This window comes from Barbus barbus, assembly GCF_936440315.1.
Source record: "Barbus barbus genome assembly, chromosome: 49".
Lineage (NCBI taxonomy): Eukaryota > Metazoa > Chordata > Actinopteri > Cypriniformes > Cyprinidae > Barbus > Barbus barbus.
Window position 1 is genome coordinate 10,960,271 of NC_136727.1, and position 19,722 is coordinate 10,979,992.

Consider the following 19,722-nt stretch of genomic DNA (forward strand, 5'->3'; position numbering starts at 1 on the left):
TGGTGCCTTTCTGTGTGTTTAACATTTAATGGGATAGTTCACCCCCCCAAAAAGTCCATACAGGGAAGGTCAGTGGGGTCTAAACATTGTTGTTTGAACACCATTGATTTTCATTGCATGAACAATAACAGTTGAAACAATATTCAAAATATCTTCTTTTGTGTCCAGCACATGAAAGAATGAGGGTGCATAAGTGATGCCAGAATTTCCAATTTTGGATGAACTGTCCCATTAAGTAAGCAATTGTTATGGCCAGATCTCAGTAGAGCACTTATTTTATCTCTTAGTTTGTATATTATTGAATAGGCCAAATTACCGTACAGAGGTTAATAAAAAACAGAAAACAAACAAAAAGCTGTTATTGCATTGCATAAATAGAAATCTGAAATGTGGCACTTGCATTGCATTGTCAAATACATGTACACCTGTGTCAACGATTACAAATCCGGTCCTTGGTTTTGATTAACTGTAATCCATAACATGTCAGGGACAGCCAAATCTGTACAAAGGAAAGTAGAATTGTATATAAGCACAATGAGGTTCCAGAGCAGGCACTAGAATAGTCTGTCTTGGATTTGACATAAACCTAGTTGGGACCTTTTGGTGATACAGTATGTGCACAATCAAATAGCCTGTCGGTTGATGGATTAATGTGTATAGATTTGCATGTGATGACAAATTATTGTTTAGCAGATTCAAAATGAAGCACCAAATGACAGATATTTTTTCTGTGACTCTGAGAATGAAAAGAAGTAGACTTGGTACTAAAATATTGTAAAGTATTTTAAGGAGTCTGTTCTTTTAGAAGTTCTGCTTTACTGATTTGATGAGATTTTTGGACAAAAAGGATTATTTCTATTGCTGACTATATTTCGATGAAAGAGAAAATATATTTATGTGCAAATTTCCATGTAGAAAAGAAATAAATCTGTAAAAATCTGCTTGACTAATTACTCAGTCAAAAAAACAAAAACAACAACAACTAAAAAGAGAAAGCAAGGCGAGCTTTCCGAACGTTTGTTTTGTTTACCTGGATCTCTTTGTTCTAGATCTGCTGAGCCTTGAGGGACCAACCAATCTAAACATTTATTTTCATGTTATGTTTTTCCAACTAGTCAATAAAGAATGATGCATTATGACTTTGCCCGAGTCCTTTTCGTTTTTTCATCTCAAGATCAGGAGATTGTCGGCTCGCTCCGGCAAACTGTTATCAGCACCTGTCTATGTTCCACCCTGCCGTTCTCCATCTTAGGTGCTGAAATATCCCTTTGGGAACATCAAATATTCATATCAGCCAAGCTAATGAATTAAAAATGGATGTACAGTCATTATGATTCTAAATCAATAGCAACCTCAGGTTACCAGGGAGAAAAGGAAAGGGCCTTTATGCTTGTGATAGCGGCTATCAATCATTTGCGCGCCGACACAAACAAAGACCATGACACATCCTATTTATTCATGTCCCTCTGCTGTACTGAATGTTCCTCATCTGAATTGAAGATGACCAACTCTATGGATGGTCACAAGCTTCTGAGCTTCATTTCTCCACTGGGGACCATAAGTTTGATCACAATTTAATTTGACATCAAACCTTGCACATACACAGAATAATTAGTGAGGGAAGATATTTGCCAAACAAAAAAATATTCTTATGTTTTCTTGTCAGAAATTGGACACAAAGCCCTCTCAAGTTTATTTAGATATATAAATAACTATGTAGCCTAATGCATTTTGTATGTATTTCCCATCGCAAAAACAGCATTTATTTAAACTAAGTTCTGCAATCGTCAGAAAGCTGCCTATCTAGATAGCGGAGTGAATGTATACAATGGAGTGGGTATGTTTATATGGTTGTCAAGTAATGGGACACTATATTTTATTCACAATCTGTTGAATTTTGAATAAATATCTTCAAAACATTTTGGCTTTAATAATATTTCCCCAAGACATTGGTAAGAACAAACCTGCCGCACTCAATGATTGTTGTTCTTTCAGGAACTAAGCACTTGAACATAACATATACTTGTAATTGTCCCTTCACAATGACCCACCCCCTTAGTTACTGTTGCTACATCCAACAAGCCATGGTAGTCTCAGGCCACACATCACATTCTCACACAGTGAAAAATACATCGCAGAGCAAAGGGGAAACTGACAACATGCCGACAGACAAGACAGAGCAGATTACTACTGGTATGAAACAAATCCTTAGCTTTCAAATTTTGACATTTTTTTAAAGAAATTTAAATAATAAATACAGTTGTGTGGCTCTTTAACGTGTTGTGACAGATCACTGTAGCACATCAGTTCAAGCGGCATGTGAACCGATCATCCATTCCTCTTTACTAGTTATAGCATGAAATATACATGAATGAACATCAGAAAGTATATTATTGCACCTGTGGAAAGACATCAATACACACCATTTTTCAAGTTTAAGTCCATAGATTTAAACTTGTCAGACAAAATGGTGGATTTGACATTATGACTGGTCAGATTGCCTGTCAATCTAGCTCCCTGCAAAGGGTCAATTGTGATTTTTAGAAGTGGGAAGTAGGAAATTTCTCATAGCACATGAAGGTAACATTAATATTTTAGTTTATGTAAAAAAAAAAAAAAATGAACCATGATACTAGAGAGCATTTGATTGAGCAAAAATCAACATCACAAAAAACGTCACACACCAGTTTGTTCTTCAATTTTACTTTAAGTATATCAGGGCTTTAACAGTTAATTTTCTAAACTTTTTAGTAGAACATTACCTAATAAACATGACCAAAGAGCCACAGCACTCTTTAAATCTTATTTGAGTAGAGTACTTTCTGCGTGGTCACGCATGCAATTTATTGCATTTTAAGCTAATTGAAACCTCATTCAGTACTTCGGAAAGGAAGGCTAAGAGAAGAAAAAGCCTCAGCTAACCCTTAGAAGCTTGGCACTCATTAGGATGACTGTACCCTGTGAAGCGTGCTTGGTGTACATATGCACCACTCGAGGCTACAGAATACGATGTGCTTCTCATCATCATAGTGACAGCACATATGGTTTCAGTGGAAAGCGTCTTTTAACGCAATCATTTCGTAGTGGTCTACTAAGAGCAAACTGTCTAGAGACAAATGGATGGGTTGCCCTTGCAGACCTTTCTGCACATAGTTCATTTATTCCTAAAATGGAAGCATCAACTGTGCCTAGAACCGCTGTGAGAGTCGAAGTCGCATGAACAAATGGTGTCTGAAATATCTCTGCTTTGTGAAACACAATATCCTGTGCAGTCCATTAAGCAGAGATGGCCAGTGAGTCACCAGCAATGCACAAATTAATGGCGATGAAATGTAACTCACTCCCCACCCCATCCCATCAGCAGACAGAATGGTACTTTGCGAGAGCACAGCATCAACATTTCAATCGGCCCATTCCCTTCTGCGAGGGAAAGAGAGCGAGAGATAAAATGTGTGGGAGACACCAGTGACTCAGACTGGATAAGACACACTTTTATCGGAAGGTCACTCAGGCTCTTCTCTCCAATTAAGCTGTGCTGAAAATGTTAAAAACTGTTTACTGGACTTTTTGATGTACTAGTCTTCAGAAGCGTCAGAATATATATGCCAAAAACGATCCGGTTCCCGTAAGTAAAATTACAACTGAGATGTCTTTCATATCTCAAATGTTTCTCCAGTATGCATATGTGCATGTGTGTCTGTGTAAAAAATAAAAAAAATTATATATATATATATATATGTGACCAGTTCACCAGCTCATTCACCATCCCTGTCACAAAACCAGTCATCTCAGCACACACAATTTTCCATCATCCCCTCTGGCTACCACCGATGCGCACTCAACAATCACCACAGCTGTCTGCCATCAGTCTCATCACTCCCTCTATATAAGCCAGCACCAAACATGTGGTTGTCTGGTCTCATCATTCAGTATGGAACTTCTTACCTGTGGATTACTTACCAGTGCATCAAACCTGCACAACAGATAAGACTATCATTCTCATGCCAGTATCATCAAGTCAAGTCACCTTTATTTATATAGCGCTTTTAACAATACAGATTGTGTCACTTAACAGTATCAAATTGGAGGATAGAGTGTCAGTAATGTATAAAAATAAGATTAAACATGCAATTTTCAGTTAAGGCATTTCATTATTGATTTCAGAGATGCCATTGTCTAGATCAGTTTAGTTTAAATAGTATCTGCGAAATCAAACTGACGATAATCACTAGAAATTAAGTGTCCAGACACTCACCTACTAGCCAGAAACTCACCTGCTATCTGCCTGAGTGTAGTTCAATAATCTGTTCATACTATTACCTGTGTTTGCATTCTTCTGTTCCGTGACAATATATATATATATATATATATATATATATATATATATATATATATATATATATATATATATTGTACATTGTAATTTTGTTTGTATATCTAACTATGCACATACTCATATACACTGCTAAAAAAAATTAAAGGAACACTTTTTAATCAGAGTATAGCATCAAGTCAATTAAACTCCTGGGATATCAAGCTGGTCAGTTAAGTAGCAGAGGGGGTTGTTAATCAGTTTCAGCTGCTTTGGTGTTAATGAAATTAACATCATGTGCACTAGATGGGCAACAATGAGACAACCCCCAAAACCGGAATGGTTTTACAGGTGGAGGACACTAACATTGTTTTGCATTTTGCTAGGGTCAGTGTCTCTACTGGTAGCATGAGGCAATATCTGGACCCTACAGAGGTTGCACAGGCGGTCCAAATCCTCCAGGATGGCACATCAATACGTGCCATTGCCAGAAGATTTGCTCCGTCTCCCAGCACAGTCTCAAGAGCATGAAGGATTCCAGGACACATGTAGTTACTCTAGGAGAGCTGGACAAGGCCGTATAAGGTCTTTAACCCATCAGCAGGACCGCTATCTGCTCCTTTGTGCAAGGAGGAACAGGATAAGCACTGACAGAGCCCTACAAAATGACCTCCAGCAGGCCACTGGTGTGAATGTCTCTGATCAAACAATCAGAAACAGACTTCATGAGGGTGGCCTGAGGGCCCGAGGTCCTCTAGTGGGCCCTGTGCTCGCTGCCCAGCACCGTGGAGCTCGATTGGCATTTGCCATTGAACACCAGAATTGGCAAGTCTTCCACTGGCACCCTGTGCTTTTCACAGATGAGAGCAGGTTCAGCCTAACACATGTGACAGACGTGAAAGAGTCTAGTAAAGTAAGTAAAGTAAAGTCGTGACGTATTGTCAAGTATGGTGACCCATACTCGAAATTGGTGCTCTGCGTTTAACCCATCCAAGTGCACACACACAGCAGTGAGTAGTGAACAAATGCACACACACACACACACCGTGAACACACACCCGGAGCAGTGGGCAGCCATGCTGCAGCGCCCGGGGAGCAGTTGGGGGTTCGGTGCCTTGCTCAAGGGCACCTCAGAAGCTTCTAGAGAAGCTGTTGAGAACATTATGCTGCGTGTAACAACGTTCAGCATGACCAGTTTGGTGGTGGGTCAGTGATGGTCTGGGGAGGCATATCCATGGAAGGACGCAGACCTCTATGGGCTAGACTTCCTTCTGGTGCACGACAATGCCCAGCCTCATGTGGTGAGAGTATGTAGGCAGTTCCTGGAGGATGAAGTAACTGATACCATTGAATGGCCCCCGCACTTGCTTGACCTAAATCCAATAGAACACCTCTGGGACATTGTTTCGGTCCATCCGACGCAGCCAGGTTGCACCTCAGACTGTCCAGGAGCTCAGTGATGCCCTGGTCCAGATCTGGAAGGAATTAGATCGTCTCATTAGGAGCATGCCCCGACATTGTCAGGCATGCATACAAGCACGTGGGGGCCATACAAACTACTAAGTACCGTTTTGAGTTGCTGCAATGAAATTTCAGCAAAATGGACTAGCCTGCTGCATCATTTTGATGCACTTTGATTTTCGGAGTGTCTTCAGCCCTCTGTAGGTTGATCATTTTCATTTCTATCAAATGATGTGGCATCCTTTCATTCCTAACACATATCAGTATAGATATCCAGCATGATATCTTTCCCCATTGAGATCTGATGTGTTTTCAAAGTGTTCCTTTTAATTTTTTTGAGCAGTGTATAAAAAGCCTATTTCTATTAATATATATCTATCTATAAATATAAAATATATAATTATTTTACATATATCATATTTTTATCTATATACATAATACAACAATGTTTTACATATTTTTAATATCCATCTTTACATGAGCGCGCACACACACACACACACACACACACACACACACACATATATATATATATATATATATATATATTATGCAATATGTAATTACAATTAAACATTTATTATTAATTTTTTTTTATTTATTCATACTGAATTTATTTGTTATTAATACATTTATTACAATAAATAAATAAATACAAATATTTCTCATTATATACCACCAAGACCAAATTATCAGAGCTTCTTTTTTCTTTCTATAAATTGGCTCTAAATACATTCATATATTTATTGGGTATATTTTGTTTCTCTTAAGTAATTTCATAAGAAAGAGTGAAGACAAGACTGAAAACTAAATGAAACTGAACTGAGTAAAGAAAGAGCAACCTTTATCTTATCTCTGCCTTTCTGTGTTTGTTCTGACGTCACATAAAGAGTATTATCTTCGTTTGAGAATACTTGGAATCAAATAAAGTCGCTGATGGACATCAAATTTCAAACATTCCTGATCATTAGTATGTTTCCTCCTAGTCAGAGGATACTAATGCTTCCTGCCAGGTTATGCCCAACTCTCTTTTACATTCACTATGATGAATGGAAATGGCTGCATAAAGGAAGCAAGATGTGAGGTGGTTTTAGCAGTTGCTTTCCTAAGGGGCCGGGTAGGCAGAGGAAAGTGGGAACTTGTTAAGAGATTGAGCCAGTGCTTATGAATGAGTCATAGGGAGTGTAGCCCACATGAATGGGCAGGTGCCACTGCAATGGAAAAAGAGACATAAAGAAAGAGGGGGATGAGGGGGTGACCGAGAGGTATAGAAAGAGACATAGAGAGAGCGAGTGATCCTGGAAAGCTGATTAGGATCCAGCTCATGCCCACTCATCCACCCACACACTCTCCCTCCTCCGTTTCTCTTCCTCCTCTTATGAGGATGATGAGCGTAGGGTTCCTCTTGTCTGCGTCCACCTCCATAACAGCCCTGTTGCGTCATTCTTCTGTGATTCTTCTTTATCTGTTGCTGTAAAAAACAGCAACATGTGAATGGTCCTAATCTAAAGAAAGCACAACCACAAAAACGTTTAACCAGAGAGCAGTGTTGCCAGATTGGGTGGTTTTGAATTTGTTGAGGGACATGACATGAAACTGCAACTCCAAAATCAGAGCACACTTAAATTATTTAATCAAAATCTATTTATATGGATCCTGTCTTTTATCTTTTAAACGGTCCAGTATATCCTTTAAAGATGCTGGACTTGTGCAAAATTCTATATTATGTTCAATATGAACTTCATGAAAGACACAGTTCTGTGTGAAATTATAGAGCGACTGTAAGCATTATTGTTGTTGGGTTTTTTTTGTCGGATTATCATACAGAATGACACAGTTTTGACTGTCATGGTGTGTGCATGAACGAGTGTGATAACTAATAATCTGGCAACACTGCCAGAGAGGAATGATTCACGTGAAAAGCTTTTCACCCTTTGAATTTTCCTCCATTACTGAGAGCTATTGTATAACTTATACTATATATATATATATATATAAGATTATACTCCTCTTCAAAATGTCCTCCAAGTCGTCTCATTTACACAGTTGCTAATTGCTCGGATGTTCTGTGTGATTTCCAGTTGGTTGCTTACTGACCCAACCAGAAGCTTGAATCATATTCCAGTCTCTAAAGTTTCTTCAATATCACTAAAATCGATCTTTTCATTCATTTTATGAATTACCAGATTCGTAAATGTAATCACATAAAATGTAAACTTTCCTCAACAGGTCACATGATTTGAGATCACTCACTCAGTCTATAACACAAATGAGGTGTTACATGTTATCACAATATCAACTTACTCTAGAAATAGAAACTAATCGAATTGTCATTTTTATGATAATTTCGATTTAAAATGCTCCAGTGCTTTTATTCTGATGTGCTTCTTGCACAATTTAGCCCAAAAATTGTGATTAAATATCAACATGACTATAATTATTTGTAGTATTAAGATATTTTGTAAATTTCCTACCATAAATATCAAAACTTCATTTTTGATTACTAATATGCATTGCTAAGAGCTTCATTTGGACAACCTTAAAGGCGATTTTCTCAATATTACAAATTTTTTTTTTGCACCCTAAGATTCCAGATTGTCAAATAGTTGTATCTCAGCCAAATATTGTCCTAACAAACCATACATCAATGGAAAGCTTATTTATTCAGCTTTTAGATGATGTATAAATCTCAATTTCGAAAAATTTACACTTAAGACCAAAGGTTTTGTGGTCCAGGTCATATAGTAAATGGCTCTCAATTATATCAAGACCATCATAGAATGTTCCACTCTGACAAAACAGTGACATAAGCACTCTTCACATTGGGCAATTTGGCTGTCCCATAATCAGTGGCTGTAAACAACGGGACTGCGATGACAGTAGCACAACAATTGTAAATCTGTGGATGTAACTGAGCAACACTGCTAGCTCTTTATTAATTAATTAAAAAAATTAAATACTTTAGATGCAATGAAGATTCTGGGGAGTTGCTTGATAATGCTGGCCTTGATTTATTAGCTTGTCTGTGTGCTGCCGCTTATTGTGAGCTCATTTAAATGCAATTGACCTCTGCGCCTGTGCTTTATAGGTGATGGAAGTCATTTCCCTCTGTCTGACACCGGAAAACACAAAAGAATGCATACCAAACCCAAGATGTGGCCTTGTTAAAAGAAAGACACAAAGGGGAGCACATTCTGTTGTAGAAGTGTGACTATTCCGCTTGCCGCAGAATGACTCACAGTTGCCATGGCAACTTTACCACTCACCACTTTCTAATCGGCTATTTCAACAGCCCGACAGAGAGAACCAGTGCTGAGTAAAATGCTACATACCGGAAATAATCAACGCATGGTGCTGGACAAAAATGGTGCTGTGACAGAAATTCTAAGTACACTTTTAAAAAGGCAGTGATGTCACAGAATAGCTATTTTGGTTCCCCAAGGAACCTTTTAGTACCCGGGTTTCCATCCAAAGTTGCGAATTTAACTTATTAAAAATTGGAATATTGCATAAAACATTTGCGAACAAGCACCGTTTCCATCCAACGAGCCAAAGAAAACAAAATCATCACTTCCTGATAAGCTGGCACTATAAATCACAAAGAAAAGTAGGAGAAGCTACTGAATATAATAATTTTCATATATAATAAACTACTTGCAAGCAGACGAAACACAATGAATGTGGTTATTGCTTTCGGAGGTGGATGCTGCTGTTTGTGAACAAAGTCATGTAAGACATTTCTGATTTCTACAGTTATACAATTATACAGAAATACTTTAATCACCTGAAGAACCTTTTTCTGCTGTAAAGAACCTTTTGTGCAATGAAAAGTTTCCATTGAACTTAAAGGTTCTACATGGAATCGTATATGCCAATATAGAACCTTTATTTTGAGGAGTGTAAATGAAACAGGTTGACAGGTGTTTGGGTACAAGAACAATGGCATGCCTGTGAAAGTGGGAACACAATGATCTGACTAATCTTAAACAGGTAATATGATTGATGGAGTCAGCAGGTTTTCTGTACGCTCAAGCTGTTATGCAACAGAGTTTGTTTGTCGCCATTCAATTCGAATCCATTTGAAAAAGTAGTTTGAAGCCAAAAATATGTGTTGGTCGAATTTAGGTTTGGACCAAGCAATCGAATGTGTAAAAGCACATTGACATTGTAAGTTTGAACACTCATCTCCTTTGGAATAAAATCAGAACACAATTACCACCTTAATGTACAAACAAAATTATCATTGTTCTTTGATTGCATACAGCCAAGCATTATTCCAACCCAGGGGGTAAGCTTTTAATAATCAAAACAGGACATTGTGAAAGTAATGAGTTCCCAGAAATAAAATGTACTTCTAGGTGTCCCGCTAACATTATGTATTGAGGAACAAATGAACCATTTTAGATTTCTTGCCATTTACTAGGATAATGACACTTCAAAAACTGTATTCTGACTGATAAAGAAAATCAAGCTTAAATTATGAGTTTGGTACACATAATGAAATGTGTAATGGGGTTGGCCCTGTCTGACCTCATTTTAGATTATTAACTGAGAACTACAAATGCACCGGCAAAATTACCTTTTTTTTTCAATTTTGAATGGATGGACTATTGCAGAGGTCTCCAATTTGCAGATCGAGGTCTAGGAAGCAAGATTGGCTACAAATAACCTTGAATTAATTATTTGCACTTCTATACTTGATAAATACACAGGCTTAGTAAGATTATTCTGGCTATTTAGAATTTAATGTTTTAGGGCATATGGCATGACTTTTTTTTTTTTTTTTTTTTCAGATCAGCATTGTTATCGTTGCCTAAAACTAGTCATTTTTTGGTAATTGAAATTAAGTTGTTACTAAAACTAAAACTGAAATTATGTATATAAAAATAAATGAAAGTTAATTAATGTCAACTGTCCTGAAATCATAATACAGGAAAAAAATGATCATTTTAAACCATTTTTGTCACTCATTATATTTTATAGTAACATAAATTGCATTCTGAAACACTACAAGTTACTATTGTTTAAATCTTTGCTAAAAAGCAAATATTAGAGACTTGATTTCATGCACTGTTGCACTAAAACTGAAACTACAACTTCTTGCTAAAGTTACCGTTTGTTTTATCATATATGAGAACCTGTCTGCAGTTAATCTACAGTGAGACACTGCTGGCTATTCATTTTAATATATACAGTGTGCTTGTCCAACTTCTCCTTGTGAGTTTAAAATTGATACCTTTTTCAGTCACAGCAGCATCTACCAGCAATTCGTGCGTCATGACCTCAGAAAAAGTCTTTTAGCCAGCTCTCTGTGTTACACAAACTATGATTAATATTGCTTTTACCTCGGCACCAGGGAATAAAGCTCAATGTGTCGCCAATCAGATGCTACATGTTAAATGATGGAATAATGCTTGTCTGAAATGGCATATGCTTTGGTACAAATCTTAATAAGCAAATGGATACAAGGAAGTCAAAGATCACTGAAAAAAGCTTTTCCGATTCTCCTCAAGGACAAATGACTGTGTGTGTGTGTGTGTGTGTTTAGAAGAGGAGAAAGAAAAAGAGAGGCAGAGAGAAAATTAGATAAATCCAGTGAACATCTATCTATAAAATACATTTTATTTAACGTTCATTTAAGGGTGTGTTTACACTTGTTCTTTGGTTCCCTTGGTTTACTGGGTCTGGAGCAAAAATTAAAATGGTACATTTAGTCCTGGTTCGCTTAGTCTTCACACTGTTATTTTAAACACAAACCTAACAAAACAAAAGGCATATGGATACTGCTACAACCCAATTGGTTTTATGATGTATATTTTGCAAACTTAAACTGCTGTGTGACTTAAATGCATTTGTTGTATGTATGTATGTACATATGGGGGTATTTTTAGCTGTTAATTCAATATAAGAGCTTATAAACTGCGTAAAGGAGTCAAAACAGCACCAGCAATTCCTCCTTTGCACACAGTAATCTACTCTAAGGAGATGGTGGTTCCAACACCTGTACCAAACAATAGCCCCTTTCGCACCGCTTTAGTTCCAGAACTAAAAGTACAGTACTAAAGTACTGGGACGATTTTGCTCGAACTATTTCCCTACAGCTGATGTCCTCGCACCAAAAGTCATTACTTCTGAGGGTGATTTGTCTGAAAGGACAGATTAATCTTGCCCATGGATGAAAATGTTCTTAGGTCCAAGGAGAACAGATTAGCATATTTAGCATGAAAATAAACCGTGAGTCATGTTTTGAAGTATTATCATACCGAGGAACGAGTTAATGAGATTTATTTTTTGAACATATGGTCTCTAACGTCAGCAACAAAAGGGTGCAACTATGTGCACGGAGGGTGTGTATATTTATGTTCCCTAACCATTACCTTGTGACAATAAAAGCGAGAACTTTGCCAGTTTCGCGGTGAGTCATCAAATCTTGCTTAGTCCCAAAAGGATGCAAATACAGAGTAAGGTCAAAGTTTCTTGATGAGGAATTCCAATAACAGCTGATTCACTTTATGAATATGTAAAAGACTACACCTGATCCATGTTAATCATGCAGAATGTAAATTTCAGTCTCACAAATGCACAAACAAGGGATGTTAAGCCATAAAAGTGAAGAAGGATTCAAATGTATTTCAACGCAATTCACTGTGGCCAAAAGAACATAAGAAGAAGTCAGACACATGCTGTGCATGCAATAACTCTGTGCTTAATGCTGCTCCTCAAGACAAGGACGTTTTCTGAAAGAAGTCGTTAAATATGCATGTGTTACAGCATGGTGCCTACATCCTACGGTAAATCCCCTTATCGTTGATATCTGCATGGAGCTGTGCTGTTAATTTTAAAGACCCGTCTGCCCTTTTGGTTGTTTAAATATTTATAAAGTTTCTTCTTCTTTCAACCTTTGGCTCATATCCTGCTTCATGTTGAGTACTGATGTGCCCTGTGATTGAAGAGTAATTTATTTCATAGAAGAGTAAATAACAGCTGCATCCTACCTTATTCTGTATACTTTTAATGATGTTTTAGCACTGAATGAGTGCTAGCGATGTATTAAGGATGGACTGGAAATATTGAATACTAGGACTTTATAATTATTCTGGTTGCTCTTCTTTTGAGGAAGAAATACATTTCGGGGAAAAAAAGATGCAATTCTGTTTGAAAATATTCTAAATGGGATCATTTCAATAAATAATATAAAATATCAAAGAGCAAAAGTTGTATCAAATTTAATAAGATTTCATAAGACACAACAAAATAAGACTTTCCCTCAAAATGGTTCAAAAGCAATACCAGAAAATGGCCTACATTCATTTAGTATGGATGGGAGAAAATCTGTCTCTCACAGACCACTCACCACTAACCTTACAGAAACAGCCGTCAGTCCGCGTTGTAGCTAAAAATAGCGTTTGATCGTTTCGTTGCTTATTTAACAGAAATAAAAACAATGAGCCAATTTCATCTTCTCTTCTGCAATCGCAGTGTTTTTAAAGCTACAAAATATAATAATATAAAAATGTTTATATAGCCTACACATTTCCAGAGCTACATTATAAGTCAGTGCTAAACATTATATGGAAACAACAGATATTTGTGTATTTTCTTAATTCTGTAATTACTCTGATTTACACTACTGGGAGAAACAACAACAACAACAACAACAAAACAGCCTAACCTGGTTAGCTGCTCTTAACTTGTCCAGACTGGCTGGTCCTTTTGCTGGATTTAGAGAGGACATTTATGTAGATGACCAGGCTGGGAGTCAAGCTTAAACCTCCTAAAACTAGCATGGCCAGATTGCAAGACCAGCAAACTTAGTTTAATTCTAATATCTTGCAACACATACAAAAATCATAACTACAGTGCTATCTTCATGCTCATTTTATTATGAAATTATTGCATCAAGCTCCTTATATGGCAAGGTTGGTTATGCTATGACAAAGTTGTTTGCTATTTCAAACATATAATTTGTTTGTTGTTTCAACAATAGAGTGATACTGATTCAACAGACAAATAACGCAGATATTTTTTTTCCTTTTGTTTTGTATTTAGGGTCATTTTCAAGTATGTCATGAGTAAGACTGAATGCTTTGTCGTGATATCCCCTCAGTGTACCACAATAGATCCTGCACCACATTTATTCAACTAAATTAGTCCTCACTGTCATCTATGACTGTCTGTTGTTCAAAAATGAAACAGCACTGCAATAACTCCCGTTAAAACATTCAGTCAGTCTGTAATTACGTTTTAGCAGTGCTGTGTACAATCTGGTGGTGGTTGAGGAGAGACTCCCCCCCCCGCCCCCCCCCCCACACACACACACACACACACACACACACACACACACACACACACATGATTGTAAAGCGCTTTGGGTGTACAGCAATACACAAAGCGCTATATAAATGCATCATTCATTCATACAAATTAGTTGATTTGTCATAGTTATTTAAGCTATCAATTATACATTAGTGTTTGACATAAAAGAAAATAATAAAATAAACATTTGTGCTGATAAAGAACTAGAGCCTGGATCTAAAATGCATTTGCTAACTATCTTTGTCCTCTCCACCTCTCTACTTATGTTGAAACACCTGCTGCCAAGCATCTGAATGCAATCTTAGCGCCTTTTGCTGTAGACCAGTGCTATGATCAGCACATCACGACTCACTCTCATCCTACACCCACTCATTTCAAATGCATAAGCATACAGTAGTTCAGCTTGCCAAGTGTCATAGAAGGTGCTAGTGCCTTAAGAGTGCCACCTACTGTACAGCTGGTAATATGTGGACATAGTATTAATCATGATCATCTTTCGTTTTCAGCACCATACTCCAGAGCTCATCATTACACGCGAATTCACAGTGTGACTCATAAAATGTTCTGTTCATTTGCATACAGTAGCCTTTTAGAGTTGCTAATCAACCAATCCCCTTTTTTGTTCTCGCAAAAACTCCTGAATATTACATGTATCCCCAGCGCCCTAGCGAAAAGTCAATATCAAAGATGGCAATGTCCAAAACACTGGAAAGTTCTCTCAGCTGATAAGGCACGAGTTTATCTGTCATATTTTTAATAACTTGTCTCTTCACATCTCAATGTATTTATATATATCAACTGTGGAAGGCATTCATGTTAGTCCAATCTGATCCCTCAGTCCAAGGGCTATGATATGCTGTCCTACCTGTCTGTAAACACATACCTCTGCGAACATGCTATGTCTTCAGCGAGTTCCATTACTCTATTGGAGACAGCAAGAATGTAAGGCGTTATTATTGCATATTATGAGCCTTGTACTGTAATGTTTTCTTAGCGGTGAATGAGACCTGAGGTAATCTGACAGAGTTGCATTCAACCCTCTAACCAACACTGTCTCCTCGTGTCACTGGTTAGCTTCTGGTCTGCCTTTGTGTGTTCATGTGTTTTGGAGGAGGCATGGCTTTGGAGAGTGATTTGTAGGGAGGGAGGTATCTTATGCTTTTAAAGCTTGCTTGCCATGAATAGCCTCTCCGAAATATCCTACCCTACCTTTAACATATTATCGGTAGGCTATATGACGTGACCGATGAAATTGTACATTACGGCTCTGTTCACACAGCAGGTGTTAGCTTGTTAACATCAGTTATCTGCAATAGAAAATGTAACAATATCACAGCATATTACTGAATGTACAGCGCGATCAACGTAGTCCGATAATGGAGTAGTGATTCAAAGAAGAACCGAGTTATTCTGTAATTGTACTAGTGAAATGTAGGCTATCTAATGACTAATTTCAAAGCAACTTTAAAAAATAATCATTCCTTAAACTATTACCTACTGTAACAAATTAAATCAAAATGTGTATCATGGAGCACAATCATGAAAATGTATATTTTTGTATAGCTCCCTCTACTTTGTCTGTTTCCACCCGGGTTTTAGACTCATTATTACCCTCTACAAATAGATGCTCACTTAATTGTTTACTTTGTGAATTCGATGGCAAACTGTGCATGATGTTTTTGTCCTCTTCACTGGCATAGGCCTGAGCAGACATCAGTGTAGGATGCTTCCCATCGCCCTGAGGCTCCCAGGCTTCCTGCCAGTGTGCTCTCCTTTTAGTCTGTGTTGCGTCAAAGCATGTCCTTTGCAGCAAGATCTACACCCCATGGCGTAGCCGGCTAAGAGGGATTAACTTACCCATCAATGAACAGCAGGAGGGACTTTAAATGGCCATTGAGAAGGAGGCAAGGTGTGTTGGTGTGAGGGGTGAATGAATTAGTCACCTACTTCCTCTTTGGTGGATTTTTCATTCAGAAACACACGAGTGTGACAAAGAAAACTAAAAGGAACTTTGATGCCAAAATCTTTTTACTTCACTTTGTTATTAATGGACGATTACTGTACAATGTTCATGACCAAATTTGACCTTTTTAATGGCATTAGGCATATGCGTCTGTTCCCAGTTGAGCTTTTACTCTGCATCACAGATGTGAATCAAAGCTTTTATCTCATTATGCAACAAAATGAATCGTGTTTATTCTGTTCTGTTAAAATCCCTCAATCAAATCAGCAAACATCATTAGTATCAGCATTATCCAATATAATCATATTAGCAAAACATCTTTATAATTTATGGATTTATTGTTGAACAGAACTAAGAGCATCTACTCCAAAGATTATAAAATAATGAATAACTAGGCCCTGATGATTATGACCATCACATGCATATTTTATTTAAGGTTCATCAAGAAAAAGGCACAGTATTGTCGGGTTACTTCTTTATCAGGTAATGCATTATTGACGAAATCCAAAGCAGCGTATTTGATCACAAGCCGTACACAGTTGACGTGTAATTCATCATTCTTGGTCTGGACAGGAATGAAATATTTAGTCTTGCTTCATACAACCACCAGCAGAGAGCAGCATTGCTAAATATGAAGGCTTAAATCACTAGCGGCAGTCCCACTAAAACTGAATTAGGCAATAGTGAATTTTAGCGATGACCAAACATATTAGTAAACATTAGTTTGGCTTGACATATTACAAATGCCACTGAATTGAATGCCAATTTATTAATTTATGTAATCATAAAATTCCCTGATGTTTCCAGGTAAAAATGCTTTATTTTCTATAGTTATATAGCTTCTTCTTTTTCTTTTTTTTTACGTTAACATATTAGTTTGGTTTAAATAAAGTGTTTAAGCTGCTTGAGTGACATTTTAGTGCATTATTATTATTAAAATATTTGTAAATAATTTATAAAGATTCGACATTAGATTGACTGTTATTGAATAATTTATTATTATTGTTGTTGTTGTATGTACTTGAACCATTTTTATTGAATAAGTTTATATTTATTATATATATATATATATATATATATATATATATATATATTAGTTATATATTTATATTATACATATTATTTATTTATTTATTATTTTATTTTTATAAATTATAATTTATTTTTCTTTTTGTTGTTGTTGTTATTGCTATTTTAATATACAAACAACATACTTGTGTATTATTATTATTATTATTATTATTTTAAATTAAATTTCTGTTCTAAAATTCTCTGAAATTTCCAGGTTTGTTTGTTTTTTAAAGATCTATATATTTTCTATAGCTACTGTATATAGCATTTTATCCTTTACAGCCAAAATATATAACAGTCGTCAAGTCTTACCTTTCCACTGAATAAATGTATGGCAACTGTAAAAGTATTAATAGTTCCCATTCTGTACTTTTCCCCCTCCTTTCTATCAGGATCAGACCATTTTCAGATTCTATCATAGTGGTGCCACAGCCGCAGTGTGTTTTTCATCACTGCAAATCAAAATCAGACATTTTTCAGTAAGTTCTTGCACACACTTTTGCAGCTCATAAATATTGTGATTTTCGATGAGTGAGTGATATTCATGAATAAGTGATAGATGAATAATGGAAAACAGCACTATGTGAGTTTCTGTAGATCCAAACCATGTGAGAAAGTCCTTGAGCAAGTGCTTCCTTCGGCCACCCACCTCAAGGTCAGCATTCACTGGGAATTATTATACATCAACAGAACACCCCCCCTTTTTTTATAAACATAGATCTAGACTGTTCATGTGATACTTTCTTTTTCTTCTCCTCCTCGGAGATCAAAGACCCTCCATTGAGGATCAAGCCATATGGGACGAACCTGCAAAATATTAGCTGGCATGCAGTATCATACCACAGCAATGGGAGGAAGGCAGGGTGTGCCAGTGAAGAAAGCATGCCAGCGCATGACTATGGGAGTTTACATCAGAACCGAAATCGTCAATATGAACCATGTGTTCCACTCTCAAGGAGCTCCTTGTCTTGAACACAACATCTTAATGAGCTCCATGCTCGGCGGATGGTGGTTTTCCACATGGCTGAACGGCCCACAGACATACTAAGTCTCATCTATTTAGCGGTCACGCTGTTGACTTCCAGGCCACGTTTTAATGAAAGTCACGTGCTGATAGGTGACAGTCCACAGATACTGCTGCCAGGCCCCACCGGTGACCGCAGAATTGTTTATCTGAGTGTATCTGGCCACAGGTGTGTCTTATCAGTTATTTAAACTGTATAATAGCTAAAATATTCATTTCAATTAAGCCTAATTTTGCCCTCCAGTTGGAGAAATTCTTGAGGAGACTTCTACAAAACTGACATTTTACCGTATTTTCATTAAAATTAAACCACAAATGATCTTGAATAAAGCCATAGAATCAGCAGACAAAAATTATATATATATATATATATATATATATATACAGGTGCATCTCAATAAATTAGAATGTTGTGGAAAAGTTCATTTATTTCAGTAATTCAACTCAAATTGTGAAACTCGTGTATTAAATAAATTCAATGCACACAGACTGAAGTAGTTTAAGTTTTTGGTTCTTTTAATTTTGATGATTTAGGCTCACATTTAACAAAAACCCACCAATTCACTATCTCAACAAATTAGAATACTTCATAAGACCAATAAAAAAAAAATTTTTAGTGAATTTTTGGCCTTCTGGAAAGTATGTTCATTTACTGTATATGTACTCAATACTTGGTAGGGGCTCCTTTTGCTTTAATTACTGCATCAATGCGGCGTGGCATGGAGTGGAGGCAATCAGCCTGTGGCACTGCTCAGGTGTAATGGAAGACCAGGTTCCTTTGATGGAGGCCTTCAGGTCATCTGCATTGTTGGGTCTGGTGTCTCTCATCTTCCTCTTGACAATACCCCATAGATTCTCTTTTCAGGTCAGACGAGTTTGCTGGCCAATCAAGCACAGTAACACCATGGCCATTGAACCAGCTTTTGGTACCTTTGGCAGTGTGGACAGGTGCCAAGTCCTGCTGGAAAATGAAATCAGCATCTCCACAAAGCTTGTCAGCAGAAGGAAGCATGAAGTGCTCTAAAATTTCCTGGTAGATGGCTGCGTTGACTGTGGACTTCAGAAAACACAGTGGACCAACACCAGCAGATGACATGTCAGCCCAAATCATCACTGACTGTGGAAACTTCACACTGGACTTCAAGCAACATGGATTCTGTGCCTCTCCACTCTTCCTCCAGACTCTGGGACCTTGATTTCAAAATTTACTTTCATCTTTGGACCACTGAGCAACAGTCCAGTTATTTTTCTCCACAGCCCAGGTAAGATGCTTCTGACATTGTCTCTGGTTCAGAAGTGGCTTGGTAGCCCTTTTCCTGAAGACGTCTGAGCATTGTGACTCTTGATGCACTGACTCCAGCTTCAGTCCACTCCTTGTGAAGCTCTCACAAGTGTTTGAATCAGCTTTGCTTGACAGTATTCTCAAGCTTGCGGTCATCACTGTTGCTTGTGCACCTTTTCCTACCCAAATTCTTCTTTCCAGTCTTTCCAGTCAACTTTGCATTTAATATGCTTTGATACAGCACTCTGTAAACAGCCACACCTTTCAGTAATGACCCTCTGTGACTTACCCTC